Here is a 16370-nt window from a genome sequence, read left to right as displayed (position 1 = left end):
CCCAGCAGTGTGAGGGGTGGATATGTCAGGGGGCACCTGTCAAGAAACAAGAGTCTGGATCTGGTGCTCCCAAATGGCTAGATTACATTTGGAGCGTCCCCAAATGGAAACTTCCTTTTGAGAAATTTAAATATTTTTGCCACTACCAGAAACCTTCTGTGTGGTTTGCTTGCCTTTTTAATTATAGACGCTAGGGTGTCTAGAGTATCATGGACTTTTTACACCTTAATAATTGCCGCAAACAGTCCCAATTAGGGAAGGTGAAAACAATGCATTTTTTCAAACTATAAGTAGTGTCCCATAAATCACAGCTTTGTATGGTCTTTTGTGGGGAAACCTGGAAAATGCACCTGTTTCATTGTGACCAGGATGCAATCAATCAGAAAGTAACAGATCATATCCAATTGCTACTTATTCATCTTAGCACCACATTGCTAAATTGTTTTGCATTACACTTCATGCATCTGGACTTGCTCTGGATCGTAGGGCTTTCTAGAATAATTTGCATGGGCTTGAAGGTTATCCTGCTTATACTCTACCCTTTCTCTAAAAAAACACGTTCTAGCCTTCTGTCGACAATCCTCTGATGTCCTGTTGCCATTATATTTCATGTCTTCTGAAATATACTAACCACCTCTCCTTTGCTGTGCATGTCGTTGTTGATTTCCTGATGAATATTATTCTGTTAAACATTCATCGTTTTAAGGAAGACATTGTCATATCCAAGTAGAAAAAGATATACACTCAGGGCTCTGTAGTATGGATAAGATCCAATAACAAAAGCATATCAGATACAGGGAAAGTATGTCAGATTTTAGCTTTGGGTGCTTATGTAAACCCAAAGAAACTTTGAAATGTGATTCAGAAAATCTAATTCCACTCATTCTAACTATTTATACATGTATTTAAGTTTTGGGCTCCAGACTGTCCACCCCCCTCTCGAAGATCCCGCTGCCAGTAAATGAAGCTCTGTAGCAGCAGAGCCGACAGGTTCTCCTGCAGGAGCCTGGTGTGTGCTATGAACACTTGCAAACAGCTGTTCTATTAATGTGATGGGCTACACTTTGCTTATTCAAACAGGCCCCTTTCACAAAGAGCACAGATGCTGTTTGGTGATCCATGCAAAAGCTTGGCGTTTTGTTATTCTGACCCTGCTTGATACTGAACTTGTATCTGTCCTGTATTCTGCTACACTCTGCCTACCCAAGTCCCCGTTTGGATCTACTGGCTTGTGTTATTGGACTTTGCTACCTGCTTGCTCCTTTTTTCATTTGAGTTCCTGTACTTTTCAATGCTTTCCATCCTCTGTGTGACCTTTCCTGGTTTCAGGACTGGATTAACCAAGGGGCGCATGGAGGAGTTGCTGCAGGGTCCTAGAGTGGTAGGGGGTCCTGAGACCCCATCCTGTAGTAGACTTGATTTGTAGTGGCCTCTGGATTAATGTGAGGGACTGTCTGACTCTAGCAGAGAGGAGCCAACTCTACAGCAGGTATGTATATTTCCTGATTAATCCAGTTGGTATCCACATCCAGGAAGGAAGAGTAGGAGAGCTTTAGGTCACAGAGTGTGCTTTCATCAGCTGCTCATTCTTCCTTTGCTTCATTGTCCTCGCTTACCTTTCCCACCTTGTTACATAGGCTTGTGTACCCATGCACAGACTATGCAGGAACTTGCACCCTGCAGGTGAAAGGACTGCAGACCCCAAACAACAAGAAAGTGTCTTGAACTACAAAGACTGATAGCTACTCTCGGTCAGTTTTGCGACAGTTTTTTTTCCACACTTGTGTTGTGGGATATATGTAACATTATAATCTTTGGCAAAATGTTCTGATATTGACTCTGAACCAGGAGTTTTGTGCCACTTGCCAACAATCCTGTCCATTATTGCCAAAAATTGGCACGCCATTGGCTGCATTCCTTTTAGTGTAACCAGGGTTTGAACATGTGCAGTGGCCAGGCCTTACATTACTTTTGATCAGTGCCATTTGGGTGATATCTGTTATCATTATGAGTTAAAAAGGAGCCAAACAACTATGCGATAATAAACGGATTTATATGATCACTAGCCTTAAATAAAAGACAGTTTAGGAGATATAGTGAAAAAATGGAGAGATGGCGAAAACAGGGAGAGTTAGAGAGAAGGAGGAATATTCAGAAATAATATAATTAGCTTTTGGGAAAATATGGAGAGATAATGAAAAAAGAGAGATAATGAGAGATGAGAAGAAAGAAATGGGAAAGGAGGTGATAATGAGAAGTGGGAAAGGTAATGTGAAAGGAGAGATATAGGCAGACAAGGGAGATATAAAAATAAAGAGGAGATAAAAATAAAGGGGAGAGGTAGAGAGAAAACAGGGGAGATAAACAGAAATGGGAGAGATGAGATGAAAAAAGAGAGATAATGAGAGGGAGGATCAAACAAAATCAGTGAAAAAAGTGGGAGAGATATATAGGAGGGGAGATATACAGAAAAGGAAGAAAGGGATAAAATGAGGTAAAAAGAAAGAGTAGGAAAGATAAAAATACAGGAGAGAAAGAAGAGGAGAGAAAAAATAGAAAGCTAAAGAGAAGAAAAAGAGAAAAAAAGAAAGGAGAACAATAAAGAAAGAGGAGAGATAGAAAAGAGAGATAAAAAGAAAGAGGAGAGATACAGATAAAAAGGAGAAATAAAGAGAAAGGAAGAGACGCAAAGAGAAAAAGGAAGAGATAAGATAAAGAGAAAAAGGAGAAGTAAAGAGAACAATTAGAGGAGATAGAAAGGGATGAGATAAGGAAAAGAGTGAGGTAAAGAGAAAGGGTGGGGAGATATACAGAACAAAGAGACATAATGAGAAGGGGGAGAAATAAAGAGAAAGGATATAGAAAAATTAAGTGGCGACATTAAGAAAAAGATAGCTAAAAAAAAAGGGAAATAGGTGAGAAGATAAATAGAAAGAAGACAGTAGGTAAGAAGAAAGGGGAGAGATAATGAAACAGGGGGGAAATTATGATAAAGGGGAGAGAGGATGTGTTTGTATATTAGAGCAAGTATGTCTAAAGGCAAGCAAGTGTGGATGCAATTTCAAGCCAGGATGTCTATGCATAAGGGCAAGTGTGAATGTGCGTGTGTATGTGCAGACGTATGTGTTTATGGGCAGGCATTTGTAAGGGTAGACTGTCCAAATAAGGGTATACTTACTTATTTGGACAGTCTATCCATTATTGTTACTATTGTGGGCCTAAAGGTTATAGAATGTTTAAAGGGTGCGCGTGAGCCAGACTTACAGGAGACCTGACTGAGAGGGGACCCAAGACTTTGAGAGGAGACCACTGTTGCTGGGTAAGTCCTGTGAATGCAATATGGGCAAATCTTGTATTTGTGTGTAATTTGTGTGCTGGGGCAAGTCCTTCATGGGAATCTGTGTGTTGGGGCAAGTCCTTATGTGTACAAATTATGTAGTTAAAATAGGATGTTTAAAGTGGATAGAAATAGGCACATTTCACAAAGTTCTTTATTTATAAATACTTTGCAAATATTTATATATATATATATATATATATATATACAGTCACTGGCCACTTTATTAGGTACGCCTGTTCGCAGGGGAGGGCTGGCAGCCTAAGGCCTGGGGGGCAAGTCTAGTCAAGTGGCCCATTGCCCCACCAAAGCGGCTGCGAGCGACATTGAAAGCGGCCGTCGTGCGGCGGTCACTCCACCGGCGCCTAATGAAATTATATATTGTGACAGGCCTCCCTTTTCCTTGGGATTTTTGTCAAGGATCTTGACTGTAACCACAGTCTTCTAGGGTAAATGAAGTCCAGGACACGTCCAGCTCAGCTTCAATGTTTATTTTAAAGGAATAAACAGCAGCGGTTGTAAGTAGAATAACAGTCTTTGTTTAGGACAAAACAGGTTACAAGTTACCATCAATATGGCTTTGCAGAGAGAAACCACCCCTCAGTTCATCAGCTCTCCTAGCTGGCATAACAGTGGCTTCCCCCTCTGAATCAGGCTCAAACTTTTTAACCTTCTGCCTGCTAATTAATCAGCCACAGGTGAGCTGTTACTTAGTCCACACCTGTGGAGCTCCTGTCCAGAATGCAGACTCTGGACTGGATCAAAACAGCAATTAGTGCTGTTGGAGCACTGGCCTACCCTGCTCTTCCAGATGCTCCGCCCCAGGGACCCTTACCAGGTTTGGAAAACTGCCAGTAGTGCAGTTTGTTAACAAACAACATATTTCCCTGGGACATATTTTAACCCCTTCCGTACCGGGACGTACCTGGTACTTCCTGGTTAACAGTCACCGGTAGACCGGGACGTACCAGGTACGTCTCCTCCAAAAAACGCCCCCACATCACCACAATCGCGGTGATCGCGGGGGCGCTGCTGCTGCCGTCTGCCCAGGAGTCCTGGGCAGACAGCACAGCCTGTCTAAGCCCTCCCCCAAGCCTACGATCACTCCCACGGAGTGATTCTCTAGGCAGAAACAGCGATTGCAGAAAAATCTGCAATCGCTGTTTCAGCTGCCACAGGCAGCTTCAGGGAAGGGGTGGGGGTGTTGAATGGGTCCCCACACAAGTGTGGGGGCCTGATCCAACACCCCCCTGCTGCCTGATCGCTCCATGAGAGCATCAGTGCAGCGTTAACCCCTTCAATGCCGCGATCGCTGCATTCAATGCCGCGATCGCGGCATTGAAGGGGTTAATTCCCGTTTTTTAGGGGGTTCTGCTACTGGTGGTCTGCCTGGAAGCCCAGGCAGACCTCCAGCAGCAAAAACGAACCCCCAGAAGTCCTCTGATCAGCCCTGTAGGGCTGATCAGAGAGACTCCTCTCCCACAATCTCCAGTCCACTGGAGATTGTGTCCCAGCTGCCAGAGGCAGCTTCAGGGACAGGGAGACAGGGCTCTTTGGTCTCCACATTAGTGTGGAGACCAGCCCCCCCACCCCCACCCCCCATAGTTAACCCCTACCCCCCCTCTTCCTCAATTAACCCCTTCAATGCTGCGATTGTTTATGACCCCCATCGCAGCATTGCAGGGGTTAATATTAGTCCCCACAAGCTTGTGGGGACTAAATATCAATCAATGCTGTGCTTCAATGGAGCATCAGCATTGAAAGAGTTAAAAAAAAAAAAAAATTAAAAAATAATTTTTTTAAAAAAAATACTAATAAAATAATAAATAAAAAAAATAATAAAAAAATAATAAAAATAATAATAAAAAAAATACCAGCACTGACCTGAAAGTCCAGGGTGCTTCCAGGTCAAATGCTGGGCTGATCAGATCGCTCCTGGCCAATAGGAGTGATCGGATCATTATGGCAGCCCACGGATGACCCTGCTCTACAAAGAGAGAGGGGTCATCTAGGGTAAGTATGAAAAAACACAAATTATTAATAAATGAAATAATCATAATTATTACCTGATCACTTGTCGGTGACATTTTAAGTCGCTGATTATTGATCGGTCTCCCTGATTGATGTCAGCGGCCTAAACCTGTCACTTACAAGTAATCTGATGAAAAAAAATATAAAAAAAAATGTAAATGTACATGTTCCAGTTTTGCCCTCATAGCTTCCTCAAAAAATGCATGAACCATGCATGTGAGGCCTTGTTGGAATCAGGGGATCTTGGTGAACAAAATGTGGTGTTTTCTTCCACTGTTGCACTTATGGTGTGCAAGAAATTCAGTGCAACATTGAAATGTATGCGTTAAAAACGCAATAAAATAATTTCCCTGTGAAGTTTGGCAGAAACGAGTGAAGAAATGGCTAGCTGAAAACTGTCAAAACTACCCTAGTTGAACACCTTGACTTGTCTACTGTTCATAAATATATACTTTTATGGGGTAATTTACAGCGGGGGGCTTCCAAAATGTCCCAAATGGGATATGGGCCCAGGAAACCAATTTCTGAAAATTCCAAATGTGAAAACAAAAATGCGCATGTTCCAGTTTTGCCCTCATAGCTTCCTCAAAAAATGCATGAACCATGCATGTGAGGCCTTGTTGGAACCGGGGGATGTTGGTGAACACAATTTGGTGTTTTTTTCTGCAGTTGCACAAATTCTATACAAAATATAATATAAAATCTAAAGCAACATTGCAACATATGCAAAAAAACCCAAAAAAATATAAAAATACCTCAAAATTTGGCAGCAACTGGCGATAAAATCCCTGTTTGAAAAGTGTCAAAATGACCCTAGTTGTACACCTTGACTTATCTACTTTTCATAAACATATAATTTTGGGGGGATAATCAGTATCTGTGACAACTATTGCAGTTATTAGACTACCATGCCAAATTTGCAAAAAATTACATTTCAAAAACACGATGCATGCCTAGCAATATTTGCCCTATACTGGTCAAAATAGATGAAAATCCTGGCCATGTTGGGTGGTTTCCAAATCAGGACAACTTAATGAATATATTTGGGATAATTTTTTCCCATTGGTTCAATGTGTGTACAATTTGTATGTATACAAAACTGTAAAAAAATGCGTTTTTTTCATTTTTTCACCACTTTTTCCAGTTTATTTCAAACAAAACAATGTACTACCCAGCTTAATATGGTTTCAAATGAAAGCCCTACTTGTCCTAAAAAAAACAATATATGATTTGTGTGGGTGCACCAATTAATAAGAGAGAAATTACAGTTGAAGAAAGACATGGCAAAAACACAAAAACGGCTCCGGTCCTTTAGCGACACGTTAGTATCAAAATCCCGGTCCTGAAGGGGTTAAAGCAGGCTACTATTGACCAAGGCTGGTCTAATATACCTGCCATCTATCACTGTACTACACCTTTTGTCACAATATATATATAATTAACAGCAATCACAATCCTATCATGCCCATGTTCTAGCATGTACTGGCTAACTTAGCATGATAGGCGTGTGATTGCTGTTTGCAGTCATATATATCTATTAATACTGTTATTGAATTTTTCTGTCCAATTATGGTATGTAATTTACTTTTAATAAAAGTGTTGTTAACACACCACAGTTGGACAAAAAAAAATTGATAACAGCAATCACACTCCTATCATGCCTAGACAGCCTCCCTATGCCATGCTATCCCCCCACACTTCCATGCAATCTGAAACCCTCATTTACAAACATTCATCATAAACTACAGCATAACACCCATCACTCTCACACACTTACTAATATTTTCCTACCTTTCCTCTGGCGCTGTCACTTTTCCTCTTCCTCTTCATTCTTCCTCTTCATTCTTCTTCTTCCTCTTCTGTGTCCCGTCCTTCCGGTGCAGAGAGCGCGGAAGACGGTGGGCGTGGCTTCAGTGTTGTGCGCTGGGATTTGACATCAAGTCCCGACGCACAGCCACAGTTGCCACGTGCATCGTTTTTGGAGGCACGGCGGCCAGTCCCGGTGGCAGCCGCTTAGTTTTTAACTTTGCGGCTGCCATGAATGTTCATCTGCCGGCCGGCCCGGATTCAGGGCAGCCTGGGGGGCAATTTCCCCCCGGCCCAGCCCGCCCCTGCCTGTTCGCCAATGGCTTGTTAACACAAAAAGCTAATCAGTCAATCACATGGCAGCAACTCAATGCATTTAGGCATGTAGACATGGTCAAGACAACTTGCTGAAGTTCAAACCGAGCATCAGAATTGGGATTGGGATTTAAGTGACTTTGAATATGGCGTGGTTGTTGGTGCCAATATTTCAGAAACTGCTGATCTACTGGGATATTTATGCACAACCATCTCTAGGGTTTACAGAGAATGGTCCGAAAAAAAGAAAATATCCAGTGAGCGGCAGTTGTGTGGACGAAAATACCTTGTTGATGTCAGAGGTCAGAGGAGAATGGCCAGACTGGTTCGAGATGACAGAAAGGAAACAGTTACTCAAATAACCACGTGTTACAACCAAGGTATGCAGAATACCATCTCTGAACACACAACACATCGATCCTTGAAGCAGATCACACCGGGTGCCACTCCTGTCTGCTAAGAACAGAAAACCGAGGCTACAATTCGCACAGGCTCACCAGAATTGGACAATAGAAAGCTGAAAGAACCTTGACTAGTCTGATGAGTCTCGAATCCAGCTGCGACATTTAGATGGCAGGATCAGAGTTAGGCGTAAACAACATGAAAGCATGGATCCATCCTGCCTTGTATCAACGGTTCAGGTTGTTGGTGGTGTAATAGTGTGGGGAACATTTTCTTGGCACACTTTGGGCCTCTTAGTACCAATTGAGCATTGTTTAAATGCGAAAGCCTACCTGAGTATTGTTGCTGACCATGTCCATCCCTTTATGATCACAGTGTACACATCTTCTGATGGCTACTTCTATCCTTCTGATAGCTCATATCATCTCAAACTGGCTTCTTGAACGTGACAATGAGTTCACTGTACTCCAATGGGCTCCAAAGTCACCAGATCTCAATCCAATAGAGCACCTTTGGGATGTGGTGGAAGGGGAGTTTTGCATCATGGATGTGCAGCCGACAAATCTGCAGCAACTGCGTGATGCGATCATATACATATGGACCAAAATCTCTGAGGAATGTTTCCAGCACCTTGTAGAAAGTATGCCACAAAGAATGAAGGCAGTTCTGAAGGTAAAAGAGGGTATTAGCAAGCTGTACCTAATAAAGTGGCATTATTGCTGGAGAGGCCACTGTCTATGTCTAAGAACCAGCCTTCAGAAATGTTAGGGGAACTGCCATTTTTGAAGTGCTTACCGTAACTGAAATAGTTTATTACTAGCTATAGAAACTACTCATACAAATGTCATCCTTTGGATCACAGCAGCCAATAGGTCTGGAAGAGAAGGACATTTGTCAGAGAATAAACATTAGACTCTAAAAAAAATCCTCCTGTTACTTAGTCCTGCATTACGGCTTCCAAGCTGAACACCACCTATAGATCTTCTCTGTAGTATTTGTGGTAATAAATCCGCAGATGGAAATAAATTACCTGATCAAGCTCATACATCCTCCATAAAGCAGGGGAGCACTTTATAGGTGGTAACCAGCAACATGTAAAAATTAGATGTGTCCTAAAAAAAAGGGCTGATATGGTAACCCTAATTATGATTGATGTGGATAAACCATGCAGGTAGTGGGTGGAATATAAGAGGCCCAGTACTCAGTGTCCATATTGAAGCCTCTTAGGCAGTAGCCAAATTTCCTTGGCCCAGAGGAATAAATATGATCTGAAGACCAGTAATACATATATATTTTACTAGCTGTGCAAACCTCATGCTGGAAGACTTTGAATATGGCATGGTTGTTGGTGCCAATATTTCAGAAACTGCTGATCTACTGGGATATTTATGCACAACCATCTCTAGGGTTTACAGAGAATGGTCCGAAAAAAAGAAAATATCCAGTGAGCGGCAGCTAGTATATATTTTACTAGCTGTGCAAACCTCATGCTGGAAGACTGATATGGACTAACATTATTGTGTTGGGTGTGTTAGCCAAAGATAAGAAAAACCTCTGCTATTTGGTTATTTTATACAAAAAAAAATATAGTGGAAATCATATGTTTTATAGATAAATAATTCATCATGCAGCACTTGTGTTTGTATTGAGCAAGATGTCAAAACAAACAAAAAAGGAAGCAGTACATATAAACAGGCAAAAAGACTGTCCTACCATGTGGTTAGTTTGCATGCAACAATTCTGACATCCCGTCACAAGGGTCTGAATAGTGCAATGGTAAATGGAAAGAATAACATAAAGGCAGTGTAAGACGGAATGATAAGATAATAGGAACATAGAAGGCAGACACAGCAGTAAGACAGCAAATAATGAGACAGCCGTAGAGATCACAGAGAACCAGAAGAGACAGGCTTTGGAATAAGATGACACTGAAAGCTGACAACAATAAGAGACTAAGAATACCACGTGGATCACACAGACAGTGGGGACAGACACAAATTGACATCAGGGGGAAAACAGACATGCTATAGAGCGACAGAGACTGATCAAGATAATTGTGACTGTAGCCAAGGCTCCCTTCTTTGTGTTGATAATACGATGGATACTTACATAAATATCTGAAAAGTGAGAGGGGGGAGCATTAGCCTACCCCATAAATAGGCATTTTTTGACTAATGGACTTGTACTTGGTTGTTAGTCAAGAGCTTAGACTCTTTGTTTACAGAATGCACACATGCTGTTGACTGTCACACTCATGCTTTCTTAGTGATGGTTGCTTTAATTAGACTTTTCTTACAAAGGGTCACTCAATGGTGCAATTACATCTATAAATCTATTTGCACAAAGCAAAAAAGAAAAAGAGTCTCTTCTAAAGCCACCATGTCAAGGTAATGCCTAATTAATTAACAATATCTTTTTTTTTCTTTGCCAGCTGGTAATAGATGTAAGATTGAAATCTTTCCCCAGCATTGTTGCTGTTGCAAGCCCACTGAATTTATACCCCTGCTTTCCTTGTTAAAAACAGCACATGTACATCTAAGATAATGGATCCATTTCTTTTTCTGCTTCTTTTTTGGGCACCCCACCCCCAACTCTGCTTGATTGACATTTGAGAGAGGCAACGTCACATCCAGCTAAGGGCAGCATTCAATTAATTTCATATGAAATATTTATAGCTCGCTGCTGTATTTATATCAAACTCTTATGCGAGGGATCTTCTCATTAGCATGTGCGGAGACTCATTTTTATGCTGTCACAGTTATTCTGAATTAAAATCCAATTAGTCCAATAATCCTGTGACTGTTATGAAATTATTGAAAACACCCCATTAAGGCGATAGTGTGCAATCTAAACCATGAGCAAGGATACAATTAGTCATTTCGGCTCATTTATATGCAGAACATTCACAGAGCTACATAATGATACACAGGAATATGAAGTGTCAACGTTTCCAGGAGCTCCATATAACTTCATGTTCCTGTATTAGTACCGTGACAGGGTTGAGGTGAACAAGACAGCCTTCTCTAAATTTGGAAGCTTTATGTAGGATGCCATATACAGTGTCTTGCAGCAGCCACTGAGTTGTGGTTAATAAACATTTCAATAACTCTCTGCATGCCAAAGAGGTGGACAAAGTATCAGGGATGAGCCTAGGGTTAGTGGAGCCTGTGTACAGTATTTCTTTGGCACTCTCTGTGACTAAAACAAACAAACAAACACACATACACATATACTAACATACAAACTCAGTCTAATACCCACTCACTCTAACACCATGCACTTCGCTCCTCCGCCTCTCACCACTAACCATAGCTCCCATCTGACACCATACACTGACACACACTCATACTAACACCCTACACTAGTATACACACAAACACTTTAATGCTGTATGCTAACGCCAGTTATCTTCAATCTTCCTAATATCTATATCTTAGCTATGCCTATGCCAATGATTGCTAAACATTTACATAATGAGCATGATAATTTGGAATTTAGGAATCTACAGTATTGACTAATGGCTACATAACTTGCTTGTCATTTATACCTTAGGAGTTCAGCTTAAGGAAATCAGGACACTCAGTGAAAAAAAGACGATAGATGTTCAATGTTTATATTTTGAACGGAAATATACTGCATTATGGAACATTTGTCTTATACTATCTTATCTTACTGCTTTGATCCTGGCATCCTGGTTCTGGTTCACATTGACATGCTATTACTTTAAAAAACTGTAGGTTATAAATGCATGAAGAGTGCTTTGTTCTAAAGATGAAAGCTAATTATTCACTATATAGTACCAAAAAGTTATCCTTTAATCTTATTTGGAAAATATCTGAATGGGTTAACTCTTTAAAATACCAATCCTGCAGATGCCTATTAGGTGTACAGGATTCTTCAACTCAATGCCGTCACGTTAATGAGCTTCTGCTGCAGGAAGAGCTTGGCTGCCCCTGTATAATGCATACTTAAATCAGTGAGATCCCTGGAAATCTCCTTACCCATTAAACAATGCATTTTGCAGGGCTAGTTCAGCCCTTCTTGCTGTAGAAATTTGCCAGTATTGGCCCCTAGGAATGCATAGTCAAATAAATGAGTTGAAAATGTAACTCTTCTGGAAAGTCTCCTGCCTTCTTTCCCTTTAAATAAATAAACCCCTGATGGAGCAAATTGCCATATGGTAAACGAACTTTTGTAATGCTATTTGTAATGCTTATTTAACAATAACATTAAAACTCACAATAAACAATTTGACAATAAAATTAACACATGTTAAGACACACTGGTACAGAAGGAGAATATGGCCCTAGCCCCTATTATGTTTCTTTTTAGCTTGTAGACATTGTTACAAAGGAGTATTTAGTGTACAAAACTGAAGATGTAGGCTTTGAGTAAAATGAGAGATGCGTTATAAGTGACCCAGTTACATTGATGACATCCTCGCAGTTTTAATGTTTGTTCCAGATCTCAGTTTCTATGAGATAAAGGCTATGGATAATTTTATTAAGTGAATCTAGTCGTGCTAAAAGCCGCTATGTTGACATTTTTCCTTTTTGGTGGGCGAGATGAAATAATCCATAAATTCGTGTGGATTTGGTCAAGTAACCTTACCGAAATAATATATTTTTAAAATATCCTATTGTCTTTCAAAGTAATGTTACTCAATCTCATGCTGTGATATGAAATATAAACACTTTTTTCATAATGTCAAAATACATGTATAGATAGATATAGACACAGCTGTCTCTGTATGAGAAAATAAAGTGGCCAAAGAATGTGTATGTGTCTGATAAAATAGCATAATCTTGCAAAAATAAGCTTAGGCAATTACCAGCCTGCTACAGTGATCGCCTTCCACTGCCAACAGTAATGTTCTTTTCCTAAAGATGATTATTATTGATGTCTATCAGATTTATTTTGCCGTGCACCAGGTTTTTCATGAAGAGATCCCATTTGATTGTTTAGTTTATAATTTGCAGACAGCTACCTTTAATGTGCGCTCTTGACTGCCATAAAGGCTGCACCTGCATTTTGCATACGCCTTAGAGCTGCAGCCGCTGTGGACAGTAATTGTGGAACATCATTTTATGTTATTTACTCCACGTATTGATGTTAGTGTGTGCGGGATCCATTCGTAATGGGTTTGGTCAAATGGCCAATTATTTCAATAACGTACAGCAGGCTACCATATGGTATATGCAGCTGCTAACCTTTTGTTGCGAGATGGCTCTGGAACAATAGGGGTACTTCTGTACCATTGGTTGTGTATTACTGAAACACATTATATATATTTGAAGACATGGGAAAACTTGAAATAAAACTGACTATTTTAAAAAAGAATGCAAGGTGTGTTGTAAGCAAAATATCAGCTTTCATCTCTCTATAACTCTGCCTATATATCTTTATTGTATAATGTCTATTTATGTATTGTGAAAAGATTACTAGTGTTTGGGAAAGTATTTATAAAATGAGTCTTTTCTAATACTGTAACTTTTATAAACTGCATGCAAAAATATACAACGCAGAGAGATCATTCATAAGTGTTTTGTACAAATTTGTATACGGTTTGAATAGGTATATAGAATGACTGGGACAGGGGGCATGCAATCTTATCAATTCTCTGTTAAGTTTAACTGTACTTCCTTACCCCCACCTAAACTATAAATGTGAGTACATGGTGGGTCAGATATAGACCATCCTCTTGGTTCTTGTGGATGTAAGAGGCAATCGTATCTAAATAACAAGCACAGGACTTTTCTTGAACTATTGATATTCACTGTAACATAAACCTTCTGCACACATTTTCTTCAAATACTTACATAAGATATTGTGTTGGGAAAGAATTTAGGAGTCGTCAGAATGTTTTCCTGGAAAATATATGGTAGAGTGGTGCAAATTGGTGCAATTACAATATCAACCCATGTTGAGCTTGGAAAATAGCAAGGGGACCCTGGTGGCTGGTGAGACAGTTGTCCCTCCTCCCCTGCCTCCCCTATTCCTTCCCTTATCTCACCCCCCCTTCCCTACTATCCCTTCATCTTTGCCCCTCATTCTATCCAAACGAATTGGGCAGCAGGCAGAACCCAGAGGGTAGCTCGTTAAAACCTGTGTGTTGAGTGTATAGCGAGAAAAAATGCAGCTGGGTCAGGGATGTTATTAAAATATGTAAAAATATCTGACACCACTGTTCATCCATAGGTCTCAAACCGACCAAGAAGGGCAGAGCAGAGGGCTAACACTTCAAGCGTCATCAGGTCTAGCATGCCCAGTGAGGGCAGTTAAGGCCTTTTTAGAAGTTCGGCCTAGCGGAGGAGCCTTGCTTCTAGGAGATGGCAAAGGGCTCCCTCCTACAATATTCCTACTTGGGGCAGTCCTGACCTGCAGAATTGTATGGAGGCAGAAGTCAATATTGATGGCGGCAACAGGGGGTAAATAATCACAGTCCCCAACAGTTTAGTTTCCACCTGAGAGAAAAAAAGCTTTGCTATTGGAATCTTTGAAAGACTAGCCAACAAATTACGGATCACTATTTGACTAAACTGTAAATTTAAGGCATAGGCTTTTAAAGTAAAAATAAAATACAAAGTCAATACATAAATGCGTTATTCATTTGTACATAGTTACAATCAGTATTCTTGTGGTTTATTAATAGAAACATTATATAAATGATAGGAAAACAGTTACCAGTCACAGCTATTGTCTTCTACAGGTAAATTAATTTGTGGTAGACAAAACATGCATTTTCCTAATTTACAGCTTATCTAAAAAGATATAGTACATTTATTCTAGCATTGATCCCAGAGTGCTGTATATCAGTAATAGACAACTGATTTCATTATCTCTAAACAAGCATATCATAGCAGAATATATATAGTTTTTTATTTTTATTTGCAGCTGTGTCTTTCAGATGTGTGTGCATTTTTACATTGTCATTTTATGGACTGTTTTATCACAGAAATACGCTATGCCAAGATGTGTAACATGCATTTAAGAGACTGGTGTTTGGTTGTACAGTTCAGAATTCAATAGTCAAGCCCAAGGCCATGCAGTTATAAACAGCAGTTCTATAAGAATGGGATAGCACTGCATTCTGTACATTTTGAGCTATATGAAATACATGAGGAATATTATCTGAAAAAACCTCCGAGTTGGATGCACACTTGAAGAGTCACGTGGAAATGTAGGTCATTAAGTAGGGCTAACCGATTTATCATTGAATGATCTATTAATTCACAAAGATGATTTTTTCTGGGTTTACTGTCAAGGTTGAAGTAGAAATCCCTAGTCTTCATATATTGGAAGAAAACACAGAGAGTTAAGTTGCTAGAGTAAAATTCAAACGTACAATGTTACCAGATTTAATACGTTCTAAATATTATATTCTTCCTCTCACCTAAGTGATGATGGGAAACTGTATTATTTGCTGGGTATTTAGAACATTGTACTTGTTATCTTCCTGGCAAAATAATTGGCCCAATTATCATGTTTTCTACAGGGAGACCCTGTCAAACTAACTTATTTTTTTGACTGGTAACTAAGATAATAGACCAAAAAGGAACGGTTGATATAGCCTAATCTAATTGTCAGTAAGGTGTTTGACACTATAACCAATAGAAAAGGTATGCATAAATAGCAGTCTTTGGGGTTGGATGTCAAAATAGTTGAATGTATAAAGCAATGGTTGAGTGATGCAGACAGATGGTTGTAGTTAATGCTCTATATTCAGAGGAAGGCCTTGGGGTACCTCAGGAATCAGTATTGGGACCCACACTTTTTAATATTTTTGTTAGTGATATTACAGAAGGTCTTAGTGGTAAGGTATGTCTTCTTGCAGATGAAACAAAAGTCTGCAATCTTTCAATAATTTAAGGAAATTAGAAGAATGGACAAGAGTGTGAAAACTGCAGTTTAATGTTGATAAATGTTAAATGATGCACTTGGGACTTAAACTTCCTAAGGCAGAATATAGCATTGGGGATGCAGTTCTGCCAGTGACAACAGAACAGAGGGACTTAGGAGTAATTGTTTCTGATGAAGAGAGAAGGGAGATGCAGTATTAATACTTAAAGGGATTTAACAAAGAGGAAGCAAGCTTATTTTAATGGAGGAAAGGTGTCATATAGGTCATAGTCTAAAACTAGAGGATCAGAAGCTTAAATATAATATAAGGAAATTCTGCTTTATCGAGAGGGTGGTTCACAGAGACAGCGTTGTTCTTCATATTAAAGCATTTATGTAAACTGCAAAAAGAAATTGGAGAAAGTGATGGCAACCTAGACTGGACAGACACTTGTCCTGCTGTTGAACAGGTTGGCTGTAGCTCTAATAGGAGTCAATGCAAAGCTTTTCATCTATGCATGTTAATGGCTGTGGCAACCTGTTACAACGGCATTCGCCGGTACTTTCCTCATTGCATCCCTCCATGACCAAGAGTCCACGGGGACTAGAGGTGCTAATAGGATAAGGTCCATTGCACTGA

This window comes from Spea bombifrons, chromosome 5 (assembly GCF_027358695.1).
Source record: "Spea bombifrons isolate aSpeBom1 chromosome 5, aSpeBom1.2.pri, whole genome shotgun sequence".
Classification (NCBI taxonomy): Eukaryota; Metazoa; Chordata; class Amphibia; order Anura; family Pelobatidae; genus Spea; species Spea bombifrons.
Note: the sequence above shows the minus strand (reverse complement) of the source record.